Source organism: Thermobia domestica, chromosome 10, assembly GCF_964235325.1.
Source record: "Thermobia domestica chromosome 10, izTheDome1.hap1.1, whole genome shotgun sequence".
Taxonomy (NCBI): Eukaryota; Metazoa; Arthropoda; class Insecta; order Zygentoma; family Lepismatidae; genus Thermobia; species Thermobia domestica.
The window spans coordinates 27,064,417-27,083,000 of record NC_137463.1 but is presented as its reverse complement, the minus strand read 5'-3'; positions in this window follow the sequence as shown (position 1 = coordinate 27,083,000).

Genomic DNA, 18,584 nt, shown 5'->3' with positions numbered 1-18,584 from the left:
GTTCCCCGGCGTCGTTAAAAAAATTTTTGTTTGAATAACAAAATTTTGTTGAATAGAATTAACATGTATTAATACTAATAAACTAACTACTCACTTATACTCTCATGCACTCAAATGAGACAGTGTAACATTCACTTTGGGTATTGAGATAGAAGTTCCCGTTTTTTGTCCTCGGTACAGTTGAAAAGCTTAAGATTCTGGAAATTGTGAGTTCCGATACTTTCACCTTTTAGATTGTGTAATACGGCGCAATTTTTCAATAATTTAACTGCTAAAAACGTTCACAAAGGAACAGGACGGACAGGAGTTCCAGCTGAGATATTGAAAGAGACAACTCATAGGGTTTCACTCGCAAACTGGCATATCCAATGACATTAAGATCTAGTTTCTCGACTATCACTCCCTTCATTTGTTAGAATTCCATTTCCGCCATTAGTTTGTATTTGCGAAGGGGCAGAATTCTGAGATCTACTTGCACAGTTATTAGTAACATTACCGCCTTGACCATTACCGTTTTCTCTTCTCCGGTACGCCCCGTTAAAGTTCCTCCTATTATCGTCCCTATTTGGGTTCGATTCCCCCATTGTGCGGTCATAGGGGCGATAACCCCGGCGATTGTTAAACATCGGTCGGTTACGGTACAGACGTCGACCATTATATTGATTGCTTTCCGAGCCACACCCACTCGGATAACGAGATCCAGCTTGGGTGTAACTCAGAAAGTCCGTTTGGCAACTAGCCGTTGCCTTGCTTTTCACGGGTTTCACAACTTTCGCTTGTCGGGCGAAATACCTCTTTGGTGGGCCTCCAGTTTCTTTCCCACACAGGGCAGCTAGGCGTGACGTAACTTCTCGCACCGTTTGGCACAAGTGGGAAGCAATAGCCCGCGACTCATCTGGTGGAAGAGCGTTTACTATGATGTCTACTAGTTCGGCTTGCGATGGATTTTCTGCGATCTGGTAATACAATTCTATGATCTTCCAAGCATAGTCCAAAAGGGACCCATACTTGGCTCGATCATATCTTAAAGATTGGAGGTTGCGTTTCTGAAGCCTCTCTATATGTTCATTGCAGTATTCTTCCTTAAAAAGGATCAGGAAATCGTCAAACGTATGGATTCTATATTTAATGGAAGCAAACCACGCGCCTGATGCTGCAATTAAAAGTTTCTCGACTATTTGCAAACGTTCTCTATCGGTCAGCTGATACATTTCTAAGCACTGCTGCAATCTACGCAGGAAAACACGAGGCTGTCCATTAGTGATATTCCCATCAAACGTGGGAAACGTTCGATGTCCCTCAGTGAAACCTTGGAACCCATACTAACATAAGCAGGGGAATAGTTACTGGGAATTAACATATTATCCTGTACAATCGGGGTCGTCACCGGATTTACCACCGACGACGTCGTAGCGGTGTTATAATTACCCATATAATTAAAAGGGATTCTGTTGGTCGTATTAAATATGTTGGGCTCCATCCCCGGACCAATCGCACTCGTGAACAACGACTCAGAATGGCACCCATCTCCTCTTCCCGGCAACACGCTATGTGATTGTATACCTCCATGTAAGGAGGGAGCACTCACGCTAGTGACCGTAGTCGTCACAACACTCGACTGATTCGGCACACTATTGGAATTAAACCATGACTTTGGTTCTGACCGATGCATGGGGTAGTGCGTCGCAATATCCCGTGCATCAACTGACATTAAATTTTCTTTTCCTGCGCTACAGGTAGTTGTTATAGCAGGTAATATTTCTGAGGAATCGCTACCGGGGAAAGGATAGGTTACCTCTGATTTTCCGCGACTAGGTTTTGTTATTTCTTTTTGAATATTTACTATGTCGTTCTGAATTTTCGAAATTTTTTGATCAGTTTCTTCCAGTTTGGTTTCCAATGATAAATCTGACAAGGTTGACTTTAAACTATCAATTTCGGCCTGCTGTGTTTCTAATTTATTGTTGATTTTATGCAATTTGGTATCTATTTGTTCAATTTCAGAATTTACATGATCTAATTTACCCTCAGTCTCCTGCTGAAGTTGCTTTAGGGAATGCTGAGCCTCGCATCTGACCAAATCAATTTCAGTAGACGTTTGCTCCCTCAATGTAGTTATTGAGGAAGCAAAGTCCGAACATATGTTGTCGATTTTCTTGGTTAGTACCTCAAATCTAGATTCGGTTTCTCGTTTCGAGGTGTCAAATTTCTCATTTATTTCACGTCTCATCTCTCGGCTATTCTCATCTATTTTTTCATTTATTTCGCGTCTCATTTCCCGACTATTTTCATTCATTTCATACCTCATCTGTTGATTATCCCGATCAATTTTCTGTAACATCTGTTGCAATGAAAGGAGGAGAGCGTCATTATTAGATGACACAGTCTTCCTTTGCTCTTCTTTGGTTTTATCACCACTTGAATCCCCATCTTTTTCATCATCATCGAGGTCAGATATCTCCACTGGAGATATTTGGCCTCGGTTCTTCGGGTTACTATACCCTCGCTCACCGTCTGAATCGGGATGTTCATTTTCTTTCTCAGAGGATAAACTCATGGGTTCACGCGACTGGTGGAGCTTCCCCTCACATTCTTTACAATATTTAACTATCTCACCAGCCCGGACCTTTTCTGCATTTTCAGCAGTATCCTCTAAATTAATACAACTGAAATGAATCCATTTCAGCCCACACTCGTGACACCTCACTAGCCTACGGGAGACGCGAGCTCTTTTCTCTTTACTTTCTAATGTACATTGTGTACATGAGACTTCCGCGTTCTCGTGTGATACAACGTCTCTATTGGTTGCCATAGTTTCCATACAAAAAGACACAATATAAACACATGCAATTATATACTTATAGACTAACAATACTTATTATTCAGGTACTGTTCATAAATTAAAGGACTCCTATCTAATTCCCTCCTTGGGTCAACTTCCAGCATTTTCAAATTTTAGAATTCACTTTGACAAATTCCTTCATTTCCCCCTTTCTACAGAGAGAGACAAAGATAGCAGAACAGCCAATGACTATGATTATTTAATCTCATTGTGACTTTTTAATTATTCACCTTTTATGGCCAAGTCAATATGTGCTCGATCCTAAACAGTGTTTAATAAATAATTTCAGATTCGTTACCAGGGAAAACAATTGTTTCCATGGTAACTATCCGATGTCAACGGTCGCCAATTGAAAGAAAACGTAAAAAAAAGTAGTAGTAAACGAAGAAAAGAGCAATGTAGAGGAGAGGAGTCGCTAAAATTAATTCTCTTTAACGAGGGCGATTACGAAACATCACCTACTGATTGAAATCCAGATTATTTCCCAATAAAGTAAATTCCAATAAACTTTCTTGTTATTGTTAATTATTCCATATCGGACTCCCGAAGAAAACTCATCGAAACAACTTATTGACCGTGCCAATAGCGACTACTCTCAGTCATGACTCCGTTTTCTTTCATTCAGAAATAGAAAAGAAAGAGAAGAAAGTAGAAGGGTAAAAGAAGGAGGTAGAAAAAGAAGAAAGAAAAAGACAGAGGGTATTTTAATAAGAAACAGATTACTGGATAATTCCGGAAATATAGTAAAAGGTCGGGAAAGTCGTTGAAAGATGAATCATTCTAAATGTTATTAACGACTAATCAATTTTGGAATGCTTCGGAATAGACACATGTTCCCTCATACCACCCAGACCTAGCTCCAGGCACCACGATCGTGGGGTTGCCCAGACCTAGACCTGGAAACGAGAAAAGTGAAATCATTCTTTGTACTGTTATTCCAACCGGTGATTGATAACCATCCAGCATCTGAACTTTGTTCTCTAGGATCGACCACACATATGAATTAGCCAAGAAAGAAAAAAAAATCAAACTTATGAACTCAATATAAATTTATGTATCGTATCAATAAGAGTCTCAACTTCCTGGAAGAAAGATGTCGTATTTAGGCTCATCCTGCTATTTTTGTTTCACTCCTAGAGCCGATTTAAACCATTAGTAGCGGTCCTTCATGACCTAGGATATTTACCTTAACACATCTATTAAAACATGACACATATATTACAGATGTTAATATGACAAATGATATCACTAAAATTACTTAAATTAAATCTATCATGCATTCACACGCTCACTCACTCAGGACAGTGTATATATGTTTAAAGGAAAATCAACTAGCTACAAGGGTACAAATAGTTTATTACCTTCATAGTGAAAAGAAAAGACAAAACAAATAATTATGAAGAAAATATTAAAAGCACAAATTCTTGGTTATATATTAATAGAGTACATAGTGTTATATTTTAGTAATTTTTTGTATATTCAATCATATTGACAAATGGAAAGAAAAGAAAAAAAATATAATTACATGTATCATATCTTAGGCATGCTAAAGCAAAATTATGATTTGCGACATACGCAAAAAAGACACTTATTTCACTTAAAAAAAATTGGACAAAGAGGAAAGAAAAGAGAGAAAAAAAACTTTTAGATGTATTAGAACTTATATGAGTCTCTACCTCACATTGAGCAATAAAATATTAATAATTTTGAGCGTTCAAATCACAAATCACGCACTAGTCGTAGTGTCCAAAACATTTCGCTCCATTTAACTTAGTTTGTGTATATATATATATATATATATATATATATATATATATATATATATATATATATATATATATATATATAACTAGTGGTTTACAAAAACCATTCATCGACTATATTTGGTTTGTAGCTCTTAACTGTTTATATCTGCAATCGCACACTGCTACGTTTATACCCATCTAGGGATTTCGAAAAAATCACTTACACCAGAGGATGTTTCTCCTCTTAGACGGTCTATTTCCAAACTTATTAATTGAATAATTTCAAGTTATTTATCCAACACTGGGACACGTCATGAGACCTTTCCTTTAGATCACTTTTGTATATATGTATACATGGTTCGGATTTAAAAAAAAAAACGATCTTCCACAGGTGTACGGAGTACGATGGTTCAAATTGAGGATGGAAAAAAACTGGTCAAGTCACAGGATACATATGCAGGTGAGAAGGATTCAAGGTGCACTTTCCACAATGATTTTAGGTTAGTTGTTCAGGGATAATATTCGTTATGATGTGGGTTACGTTTAGACCTGCCGTTACTTTTCAATACATGCCATTACATAATTACAGAGGTTATCATTTACATTGATTCAGAAGAAAAGGAAAATTACTTGAGTGCACGGCGGTATTCTTGACAAAATCTACATTCTTAAATTCGTCGGAAAACTCACTGGTAAACTATAGCAACCAATACACGTTTAGGGGGACAGACACGAGCGCTCTTACATATATTCATAATACATTTAATATCATACTTTTACTTTAAAATCATATTCACATACTAATTACATATACATTTCGACGTATTCATTTCTCTATATATATATATATTTATAATAAATGCGCACACATTTAAATTAATCACCCCAACAATAATTTTTGAAAAGGTTGCAACATTGTCCAAGAAAACAAATGACTTCCAACATTACATTTGAAAAGAATTGAATTTTTTATCTGATACCGCGCGTCTATAAATTTTAGCTTTTATATAATCAATTCGTGCTTAAATAATGAAAAAAAAACTTTGTGAGGCAGGCACGTAACACAGAGCATTCCTAAAGATATAACTAGATAACCTAAAATACAATTTCTGGGCCCAGGTCAACTACAAGGTAAACAAAAACCAAAAGAGAAAGGAAAGTAACCAACGGATTAAAAAAAACTTAAGGGGACGACGGTGAAAGAACGTAATTGAAGTGTCGTCAAATATGAAGTCTTTGTTCATTTCGGCGATAGGTCAAAATGTGATGGAGGACCCAATCATTATCTACTCTATCCATGAATTGTGTATTGCAACATCTCAGCTGGTAATTTCAGATCAGAGTTGTACGTTAAATAAATCGTAAGCAACAAGTTCAAAAATCGGGGGGGGAAGGTTGAAATTAAAAAAAACTCGAAGAAATGAAGACAGAGAGAGAGATAGAGAAGAAGGAAGACGAAGAATATTGGCGCCAAAGACTTAAGTGAGAAATAACTAACGCTACAAAGATAGAAGTCGAATTTCACTCTCAACAAATCCATAGCCAAAATATTCTTAACATGCCAAAAGGGTGGTCTACTCAAATACGTAGACTCAAGGGGGCGCCCTGCTGCCAAGGATGCAAGTTCTGTGTCCATCAGATCCCAATCCCACAAGAGTTTGGTTGTAAGATTGAAATCCGAGCCCCGTATCCGGCCCAGACCAGCAGGATAAAAGGAGAGGGGGAAGGGACCAGGTAACTGCGTCCCCAATTTTGAAATCTCTAAGTAAGAAAAAATATTCGACCCCTCAGAAGAACTAAGAAGGTTCAAGGACAGTAATGAAACTAGAGTAAAAGTATTAGCTAAGATATCCCTAATTAATGATTTGCCAAAATAAAAAAATATTAAATAAACTGGATTTTGGATCGGTGATTTCTATTGCCAAACTTCACCGATAGCTCCCCTTCGCAGAATGCGCTAAATTCTGAGGCATCGATTAATTTCCATCACTATCTAGTTTGGAAACTAAGAAAAGAAAACGAAAATATTCAAGGGGGGAGGGGTCGATGCCCGGGTACGGTATAATAAATTGCAATAATTAATTGTTTTGATTCTGTAACCCTATCAGAGCTGTCGCCTCCATGAACATTGTAAGCTAGCCCGAGTAGGTGACGTGAAGAAAAAAAAATCTCACGGAGCAGGATATTCTATTTTAAAACCGACCAGAAAATATAATTCACTACAGCCCTGTTGTATAACTATTACTGTCTTTTCATAATTTATTATTCAATATGTCTAGTCAGCGATTATATGATGCTACCCATGCTATCAGATGGTATTACTATGGTTGATTATTATTATAACACATTAAACTACAAAGTATTACCATAGTCCGACTATATATCGCCCTCCGGTCCGCGTGATATTATGGTGCAGGGGTCAGAACCCGAGATGTTTGTAGCTACACGTATCTATTCAATATATATATATATCCACACGTGGCGAAGTATTCACTGGGCTACTATATATATTTAACTATATGGGTGTCCTATCTTCTATATTCATTTACTACAATATTCATATACTTTCATATTCATATTCATATTAATATTCATATAATATTCATATCATCATTCTTTTCATTTATTACGACGCTATTTTTACAAACACCCTATCTCCTCTATCTACGCCCAGCTCATATACACATTTCATCATAACACTTTAAAATCTATAATCACTACAAACATTTCCCATTCCGATCACCGCACGACAACCTCACTCGAACTCAAGACTCTTTCATCACACACACAATACTATGTAATACCTGGTAGCTTTATTAAGAACGAAAAAAAATCCTACGTATGTTCACTGAAAATAGAATTATCTGCGATAATATTTAATGGTTATGAAATTCTGCAGCAACAATGAAATTATTCTGCAGCCACAAAGAAAAAATGAACATTTAATATAATTTCAAAGCGAAGAACTAGCATCATATCGCCCGACTTCTGTTAAGAAATTACGTATTGTTTATTTACTTAAATATTTCGATTTCTAGACTAAGCAGAATGTTGTAATTTTCAGAAAATATTAATTTTGGGTCACTTAACCTAACTGTACATCCATATGGGCTGTGAATTATACCTTCTAGGTTTTATTTCGAAAAGAAAGGTCAATTTCATGGAAACTAAATCACTAAGAACATCGACATACGAATGGCGGTTAGTACTGACTTTTGACACTAGGGGCTAGCGACGATATAATCAACCCTTGAACAACTGAATGTGACCTTGTACACGGAATTATTGTACTATATTACGTTCACTTTTAAATATTGTGTATGAGTTCACTTAATGACGGAATAATAAAAAAAATTATCGCATAGCAAATACTACACTGTCCATATTTAATTATCTCACACACTCTTTCATCACTTAACTACCACTACCACTGATACTACATTACAAATATACACATACTACTTAAACTACAAGACACATCATGCCAATACACACCAATCATCACTATCATTAATACATGTTATACTAATAAATATACACAGACAACATTCAGATTTTACCATTTTAAATCGGCTCGAAAGGAAAGGGAAAGAAAGGAACAGGGCCAACTGTCCCTTGTATTTACTAAATCACATTCTTAAAATCAACCTGTTTAATCAATGCCCCGAGGGGACATATCGAAGTGTTGACTAACAATAGGACCCCTGCCCTGAAGGGGCAGGAACCCGGAACAAACTACATGTTCAACTCATCCCGCTGGAAGCCGTACTCCCAATTCGGGAGTCAGATAGGAGCCCTTACTGTAAATTTACACGTGCATTGTGATTACTATTCTAACTACAACAAAATTAAATGCCGCCATGTATGTAAAAAAAATCACTCGCTACCTACATAAACAAATCTATAATGGACAGGTCTTGTAACCCTCAATTAGCAGGAAAATTGGAAGGTGAAAATATCAGGGGAAACACTAATCTTCAGAACCGGTTTTAGGAAAAGAAAACGGAAATCACACTACTTCGGAATCCTGTCCATAGCGATCGGTGGATGCAATCATGGCGTCACTATATTGCACTTACTATTTCAGTTTTTTAGTCCAGTTTTACTATGAAATTTAATAGTTCATGGCTCCTCAAGACTTCCAGTGATTGTACATGTTAATAAAATCCCAAATATTACCTTGTTTGCAGCTTTTCTAGCTCCTTTTCGACTTTTTAAGCTAGACGATCAGAATCTAGTGTCTTCAGTAACACTTCCCGGCATGGAATGGAAATAATTGCGCCTAATATCATAGCGTGGGTTTATCATCCAATCAAAACAAAGCATTTTTGGCGGTGGGGCTTTGAAACAAATAAAATTTGGTAAAATCTGGATTAAACTAGTTTTTAGAGGGACCTAGGTATCTAAAGAGAGGTGAAGGGTGGTCCTGAAAATTCTGTCGAATTTTAGATTGGTTATTTAATCTGAAAGTTCCGTCCAATAGTGGACCTATGTTTTCAAATAGCACTGACACCGTAAGAATTGTAATAATCCATTTACACATCCATATACAAGACTTATAACTAATTTAAAATATAAATAAAGATATTGATTCCCAAAACTATAATCCGTAATGAATTTTTTTACAGTTTTCCATGTTAATTTGAAATAGAATAACGAACAATATTATGAATTATATGAACAGCCAGAATTTTTTTGTTGAACGTCAAGTACAGTCGGTGCAAAAATTTCGGGCACCCTCCTATTAAAAACATAATCTCATTAGACTGTAATGGCATATTACAGTTCCCCGACGTCGTTAAAAAAATTTTTGTTTGAATAACAAAATTTTGTTGAATAGAATTAACATGTATTAATACTAATAAACTAACTACTCACTTATACTCTCATGCACTCAAATGAGACAGTGTAACATTCACTTTGGGTATTGAGATAGAAGTTCCCGTTTTTTGTCCTCGGTACAGTTGAAAAGCTTAAGATTCTGGAAATTGTGAGTTCCGATACTTTCACCTTTTAGATTGTGTAATACGGCGCAATTTTTCAATAATTTAACTGCTAAAAACGTTCACAAAGGAACAGGACGGACAGGAGTTCCAGCTGAGATATTGAAAGATACAACTCATAGGGTTTCACTCGCAAACTGGCATATCCAATGACATTAAGATCTAGTTTCTCGACTATCACTCCCTTCATTTGTTAGAATTCCATTTCCGCCATTAGTTTGTATTTGCGAAGGGGCAGAATTCTGAGATCTACTTGCACAGTTATTAGTAACATTACCGCCTTGACCATTACCGTTTTCTCTTCTCCGGTACGCCCCGTTAAAGTTCCTCCTATTATCGTCCCTATTTGGGTTCGATTCCCCCATTGTGCGGTCATAGGGGCGATAACCCCGGCGATTGTTAAACATCGGTCGGTTACGGTACAGACGTCGACCATTATATTGATTGCTTTCCGAGCCACACCCACTCGGATAACGAGATCCAGCTTGGGTGTAACTCAGAAAGTCCGTTTGGCAACTAGCCGTTGCCTTGCTTTTCACGGGTTTCACAACTTTCGCTTGTCGGGCGAAATACCTCTTTGGTGGGCCTCCAGTTTCTTTCCCACACAGGGCAGCTAGGCGTGACGTAACTTCTCGCACCGTTTGGCACAAGTGGGAAGCAATAGCCCGCGACTCATCTGGTGGAAGAGCGTTTACTATGATGTCTACTAGTTCGGCTTGCGATGGATTTTCTGCGATCTGGTAATACAATGCTATGATCTTCCAAGCATAGTCCAAAAGGGACCCATACTTGGCTCGATCATATCTTAAAGATTGGAGGTTGCGTTTCTGAAGCCTCTCTATATGTTCATTGCAGTATTCTTCCTTAAAAAGGATCAGGAAATCGTCAAACGTATGGATTCTATATTTAATGGAAGCAAACCACGCGCCTGATGCTGCAATTAAAAGTTTCTCGACTATTTGCAAACGTTCTCTATCGGTCAGCTGATACATTTCTAAGCACTGCTGCAATCTACGCAGGAAAACACGAGGCTGTCCATTAGTGATATTCCCATCAAACGTGGGAAACGTTCGATGTCCCTCAGTGAAACCTTGGAACCCATACTAACATAAGCAGGGGAATAGTTACTGGGAATTAACATATTATCCTGTACAATCGGGGTCGTCACCGGATTTACCACCGACGACGTCGTAGCGGTGTTATAATTACCCATATAATTAAAAGGGATTCTGTTGGTCGTATTAAATATGTTGGGCTCCATCCCCGGACCAATCGCACTCGTGAACAACGACTCAGAATGGCACCCATCTCCTCTTCCCGGCAACACGCTATGTGATTGTATACCTCCATGTAAGGAGGGAGCACTCACGCTAGTGACCGTAGTCGTCACAACACTCGACTGATTCGGCACACTATTGGAATTAAACCATGACTTTGGTTCTGACCGATGCATGGGGTAGTGCGTCGCAATATCCCGTGCATCAACTGACATTAAATTTTCTTTTCCTGCGCTACAGGTAGTTGTTATAGCAGGTAATATTTCTGAGGAATCGCTACCGGGGAAAGGATAGGTTACCTCTGATTTTCCGCGACTAGGTTTTGTTATTTCTTTTTGAATATTTACTATGTCGTTCTGAATTTTCGAAATTTTTTGATCAGTTTCTTCCAGTTTGGTTTCCAATGATAAATCTGACAAGGTTGACTTTAAACTATCAATTTCGGCCTGCTGTGTTTCTAATTTATTGTTGATTTTATGCAATTTGGTATCTATTTGTTCAATTTCAGAATTTACATGATCTAATTTACCCTCAGTCTCCTGCTGAAGTTGCTTTAGGGAATGCTGAGCCTCGCATCTGACCAAATCAATTTCAGTAGACGTTTGCTCCCTCAATGTAGTTATTGAGGAAGCAAAGTCCGAACATATGTTGTCGATTTTCTTGGTTAGTACCTCAAATCTAGATTCGGTTTCTCGTTTCGAGGTGTCAAATTTCTCATTTATTTCACGTCTCATCTCTCGGCTATTCTCATCTATTTTTTTCATTTATTTCGCGTCTCATTTCCCGACTATTTTCATTCATTTCATACCTCATCTGTTGATTATCCCGATCAATTTTCTGTAACATCTGTTGCAATGAAAGGAGGAGAGCGTCATTATTAGATGACACAGTCTTCCTTTGCTCTTCTTTGGTTTTATCACCACTTGAATCCCCATCTTTTTCATCATCATCGAGGTCAGATATCTCCACTGGAGATATTTGGCCTCGGTTCTTCGGGTTACTATACCCTCGCTCACCGTCTGAATCGGGATGTTCATTTTCTTTCTCAGAGGATAAACTCATGGGTTCACGCGACTGGTGGAGCTTCCCCTCACATTCTTTACAATATTTAACTATCTCACCAGCCCGGACCTTTTCTGCATTTTCAGCAGTATCCTCTAAATTAATACAACTGAAATGAATCCATTTCAGCCCACACTCGTGACACCTCACTAGCCTACGGGAGACGCGAGCTCTTTTCTCTTTACTTTCTAATGTACATTGTGTACATGAGACTTCCGCGTTCTCGTGTGATACAACGTCTCTATTGGTTGCCATAGTTTCCATACAAAAAGACACAATATAAACACATGCAATTATATACTTATAGACTAACAATACTTATTATTCAGGTACTGTTCATAAATTAAAGGACTCCTATCTAATTCCCTCCTTGGGTCAACTTCCAGCATTTTCAAATTTTAGAATTCACTTTGACAAATTCCTTCATTTCCCCCTTTCTACAGAGAGAGACAAAGATAGCAGAACAGCCAATGACTATGATTATTTAATCTCATTGTGACTTTTTAATTATTCACCTTTTATGGCCAAGTCAATATGTGCTCGATCCTAAACAGTGTTTAATAAATAATTTCAGATTCGTTACCAGGGAAAACAATTGTTTCCATGGTAACTATCCGATGTCAACGGTCGCCAATTGAAAGAAAACGTAAAAAAAGTAGTAGTAAACGAAGAAAAGAGCAATGTAGAGGAGAGGAGTCGCTAAAATTAATTCTCTTTAACGAGGACGATTACGAAACATCACCTACTGATTGAAATCCAGATTATTTCCCAATAAAGTAAATTCCAATAAACTTTCTTGTTATTGTTAATTATTCCATATCGGACTCCCGAAGAAAACTCATCGAAACAACTTATTGACCGTGCCAATAGCGACTACTCTCAGTCATGACTCCGTTTTCTTTCATTCAGAAATAGAAAAGAAAGAGAAGAAAGTAGAAGGGTAAAAGAAGGAGGTAGAAAAAGAAGAAAGAAAAAGACAGAGGGTATTTTAATAAGAAACAGATTACTGGATAATTCCGGAAATATAGTAAAAGGTCGGGAAAGTCGTTGAAAGATGAATCATTCTAAATGTTATTAACGACTAATCAATTTTGGAATGCTTCGGAATAGACACATGTTCCCTCATACCACCCAGACCTAGCTCCAGGCACCACGATCGTGGGGTTGCCCAGGCCTAGACCTGGAAACGAGAAAAGTGAAATCATTCTTTGTACTGTTATTCCAACCGGTGATTGATAACCATCCAGCATCTGAACTTTGTTCTCTAGGATCGACCACACATATGAATTAGCCAAGAAAGAAAAAAAAATCAAACTTATGAACTCAATATAAATTTATGTATCGTATCAATAAGAGTCTCAACTTCCTGGAAGAAAGATGTCGTATTTAGGCTCATCCTGCTATTTTTGTTTCACTCCTAGAGCCGATTTAAACCATTAGTAGCGGTCCTTCATGACCTAGGATATTTACCTTAACACATCTATTAAAACATGACACATATATTACAGATGTTAATATGACAAATGATATCACTAAAATTACTTAAATTAAATCTATCATGCATTCACACGCTCACTCACTCAGGACAGTGTATATATGTTTAAAGGAAAATCAACTAGCTACAAGGGTACAAATAGTTTATTACCTTCATAGTGAAAAGAAAAGACAAAACAAATAATTATGAAGAAAATATTAAAAGCACAAATTCTTGGTTATATATTAATAGAGTACATAGTGTTATATTTTAGTAAATTTTTGTATATTCAATCATATTGACAAATGGAAAGAAAAGAAAAAAAATATAATTACATGTATCATATCTTAGGCATGCTAAAGCAAAATTATGATTTGCGACATACGCAAAAAAGACACTTATTTCACTTAAAAAAAATTGGACAAAGAGGAAAGAAAAGAGAGAAAAAAAACTTTTAGATGTATTAGAACTTATATGAGTCTCTACCTCACATTGAGCAATAAAATATTAATAATTTTGAGCGTTAAAATCACAAATCACGCACTAGTCGTAGTGTCCAAAACATTTCGCTCCATTTAACTTAGTTTGTATATATATATATATATATATATATATATATATATATATATATATATATATATATATATATATATATATATAACTAGTGGTTTACAAAAACCATTCATCGACTATATTTGGTTTGTAGCTCTTAACTGTTTATATCTGCAATCGCACACTGCTACGTTTATACCCATCTAGGGATTTCGAAAAAATCACTTACACCAGAGGATGTTTCTCCTCTTAGACGGTCTATTTCCAAACTTATTAATTGAATAATTTCAAGTTATTTATCCAACACTGGGACACGTCATGAGACCTTTCCTTTAGATCACTTTTGTATATATGTATACATGGTTCGGATTTAAAAAAAAAACGATCTTCCACAGGTGTACGGAGTATGATGGTTCAAATTGAGGATGGAAAAAAACTGGTCAAGTAACAGGATACATATGCAGGTGAGAAGGATTCAAGGTGCACTTTCCACAATGATTTTAGGTTAGTTGTTCAGGGATAATATTCGTTATGATGTGGGTTACGTTTAGACCTGCCGTTACTTTTCAATACATGCCATTACATAATTACAGAGGTTATCATTTACATTGATTCAGAAGAAAAGGAAAATTACTTGAGTGCACGGCGGTATTCTTGACAAAATCTACATTCTTAAATTCGTCGGAAAACTCACTGGTAAACTATAGCAACCAATACACGTTTAGGGGGACAGACACGAGCGCTCTTACATATATTCATAATACATTTAATATCATACTTTTACTTTAAAATCATATTCACATACTAATTACATATACATTTCGACGTATTCATTTCTCTATATATATATATATTTATAATAAATGCGCACACATTTAAATTAATCACCCCAACAATAATTTTTGAAAAGGTTGCAACATTGTCCAAGAAAACAAATGACTTCCAACATTACATTTGAAAAGAATTGAATTTTTTATCTGATACCGCGCGTCTATAAATTTTAGCTTTTATATAATCAATTCGTGCTTAAATAATGAAAAAAAACTTTGTGAGGCAGGCACGTAACACAGAGCATTCCTAAAGATATAACTAGATAACCTAAAATACAATTTCTGGGCCCAGGTCAACTACAAGGTAAACAAAAACCAAAAGAGAAAGGAAAGTAACCAACGGATTAAAAAAAAACTTAAGGGGACGACGGTGAAAGAACGTAATTGAAGTGTCGTCAAATATGAAGTCTTTGTTCATTTCGGCGATAGGTCAAAATGTGATGGAGGACCCAATCATTATCTACTCTATCCATGAATTGTGTATTGCAACATCTCAGCTGGTAATTTCAGATCAGAGTTGTACGTTAAATAAATCGTAAGCAACAAGTTCAAAAATCGGGGGGGAAGGTTGAAATTAAAAAAAACTCGAAGAAATGAAGACAGAGAGAGAGATAGAGAAGAAGGAAGACGAAGAATAGGGGCGCCAAAAACTTAAGTGAGAAATAACTAACGCTACAAAGATAGAAGTCGAATTTCACTCTCAACAAATCCATAGCCAAAATATTCTTAACATGCCAAAAGGGTGGTCTACTCAAATACGTAGACTCAAGGGGGCGCCCTGCTGCCAAGGATGCAAGTTCTGTGTCCATTAGATCCCAATCCCACAAGAGTTTGGTTGTAAGATTGAAATCCGAGCCCCGTATCCGGCCCAGACCAGCAGGATAAAAGGAGAGGGGGAAGGGACCAGGTAACTGCGTCCCCAATTTTGAAATCTCTAAGTAAGAAAAAAATATTCGACCCCTCAGAAGAACTAAGAAGGTTCAAGGACAGTAATGAAACTAGAGTAAAAGTATTAGCTAAGATATCCCTAATTAATGATTTGCCAAAATAAAAAAATATTAAATAAACTGGATTTTGGATCGGTGATTTCTATTGCCAAACTTCACCGATAGCTCCCCTTCGCAGAATGCGCTAAATTCTGAGGCATCGATTAATTTCCATCACTATCTAGTTTGGAAACTAAGAAAAGAAAACGAAAATATTCAAGGGGGAGGGGTCGATGCCCGGGTACGGTATAATAAATTGCAATAATTAATTGTTTTGATTCTGTAACCCTATCAGAGCTGTCGCCTCCATGAACATTGTAAGCTAGCCCGAGTAGGTGACGTGAAGAAAAAAAATCTCACGGAGCAGGATATTCTATTTTAAAACCGACCAGAAAATATAATTCACTACAGCCCTGTTGTATAACTATTACTGTCTTTTCATAATTTATTATTCAATATGTCTAGTCAGCGATTATATGATGCTACCCATGCTATCAGATGGTATTACTATGGTTGATTATTATTATAACACATTAAACTACAAAGTATTACCATAGTCCGACTATATATCGCCCTCCGGTCCGCGTGATATTATGGTGCAGGGGTCAGAACCCGAGATGTTTGTAGCTACACGTATCTATTCAATATATATATATATCCACACGTGGCGAAGTATTCACTGGGCTACTATATATATTTAACTATATGGGTGTCCTATCTTCTATATTCATTTACTACAATATTCATATACTTTCATATTCATATTCATATTAATATTCATATAATATTCATATCATCATTCTTTTCATTTATTACGACGCTATTTTTACAAACACCCTATCTCCTCTATCTACGCCCAGCTCATATACACATTTCATCATAACACTTTAAAATCTATAATCACTACAAACATTTCCCATTCCGATCACCGCACGACAACCTCACTCGAACTCAAGACTCTTTCATCACACACACAATACTATGTAATACCTGGTAGCTTTATTAAGAACGAAAAAAAATCCTACGTATGTTCACTGAAAATAGAATTATCTGCGATAATATTTAATGGTTATGAAATTCTGCAGCAACAATGAAATTATTCTGCAGCCACAAAGAAAAAATGAACATTTAATATAATTTCAAAGCGAAGAACTAGCATCATATCGCCCGACTTCTGTTAAGAAATTACGTATTGTTTATTTACTTAAATATTTCGATTTCTAGACTAAGCAGAATGTTGTAATTTTCAGAAAATATTAATTTTGGGTCACTTAACCTAACTGTACATCCATATGGGCTGTGAATTATACCTTCTAGGTTTTATTTCGAAAAGAAAGGTCAATTTCATGGAAACTAAATCACTAAGAACATCGACATACGAATGGCGGTTAGTACTGACTTTTGACACTAGGGGCTAGCGACGATATAATCAACCCTTGAACAACTGAATGTGACCTTGTACACGGAATTATTGTACTATATTACGTTCACTTTTAAATATTGTGTATGAGTTCACTTAATGACGGAATAATAAAAAAAATTATCGCATAGCAAATACTACACTGTCCATATTTAATTATCTCACACACTCTTTCATCACTTAACTACCACTACCACTGATACTACATTACAAATATACACATACTACTTAAACTACAAGACACATCATGCCAATACACACCAATCATCACTATCATTAATACATGTTATACTAATAAATATACACAGACAACATTCAGATTTTACCATTTTAAATCGGCTCGAAAGGAAAGGGAAAGAAAGGAACAGGGCCAACTGTCCCTTGTATTTACTAAATCACATTCTTAAAATCAACCTGTTTAATCAATGCCCCGAGGGGACATATCGAAGTGTTGACTAACAATAGGACCCCTGCCCTGAAGGGGCAGGAACCCGGAACAAACTACATGTTCAACTCATCCCGCTGGAAGCCGTACTCCCAATTCGGGAGTCAGATAGGAGCCCTTACTGTAAATTTACACGTGCATTGTGATTACTATTCTAACTACAACAAAATTAAATGCCGCCATGTATGTAAAAAAAAATCACTCGCTACCTACATAAACAAATCTATAATGGACAGGTCTTGTAACCCTCAATTAGCAGGAAAATTGGAAGGTGAAAATATCAAGGGAAACACTAATCTTCAGAACCGGTTTTAGGAAAAGAAAACGGAAATCACACTACTTCGGAATCCTGTCCATAGCGATCGGTGGATGCAATCATGGCGTCACTATATTGCACTTACTATTTCAGTTTTTTAGTCCAGTTTTACTATGAAATTTAATAGTTCATGGCTCCTCAAGACTTCCAGTGATTGTACATGTTAATAAAATCCCAAATATTACCTTGTTTGCAGCTTTTCTAGCTCCTTTTCGACTTTTTAAGCTAGACGATCAGAATCTAGTGTCTTCAGTAACACTTCCCGGCATGGAATGGAAATAATTGCGCCCTAATATCATAGCGTGGGTTTATCATCCAATCAAAACAAAGCATTTTTGGCGGTGGGGCTTTGAAACAAATAAAATTTGGTAAAATCTGGATTAAACTAGTTTTTAGAGGGACCTAGGTATCTAAAGAGAGGTGAAGGGTGGTCCTGAAAATTCTGTCGAATTTTAGATTGGTTATTTAATCTGAAAGTTCCGTCCAATAGTGGACCTATGTTTTCAAATAGCACTGACACCGTAAGAATTGTAATAATCCATTTACACATCCATATACAAGACTTATAACTAATTTAAAATATAAATAAAGATATTGATTCCCAAAACTATAATCCGTAATGAATTTTTTTA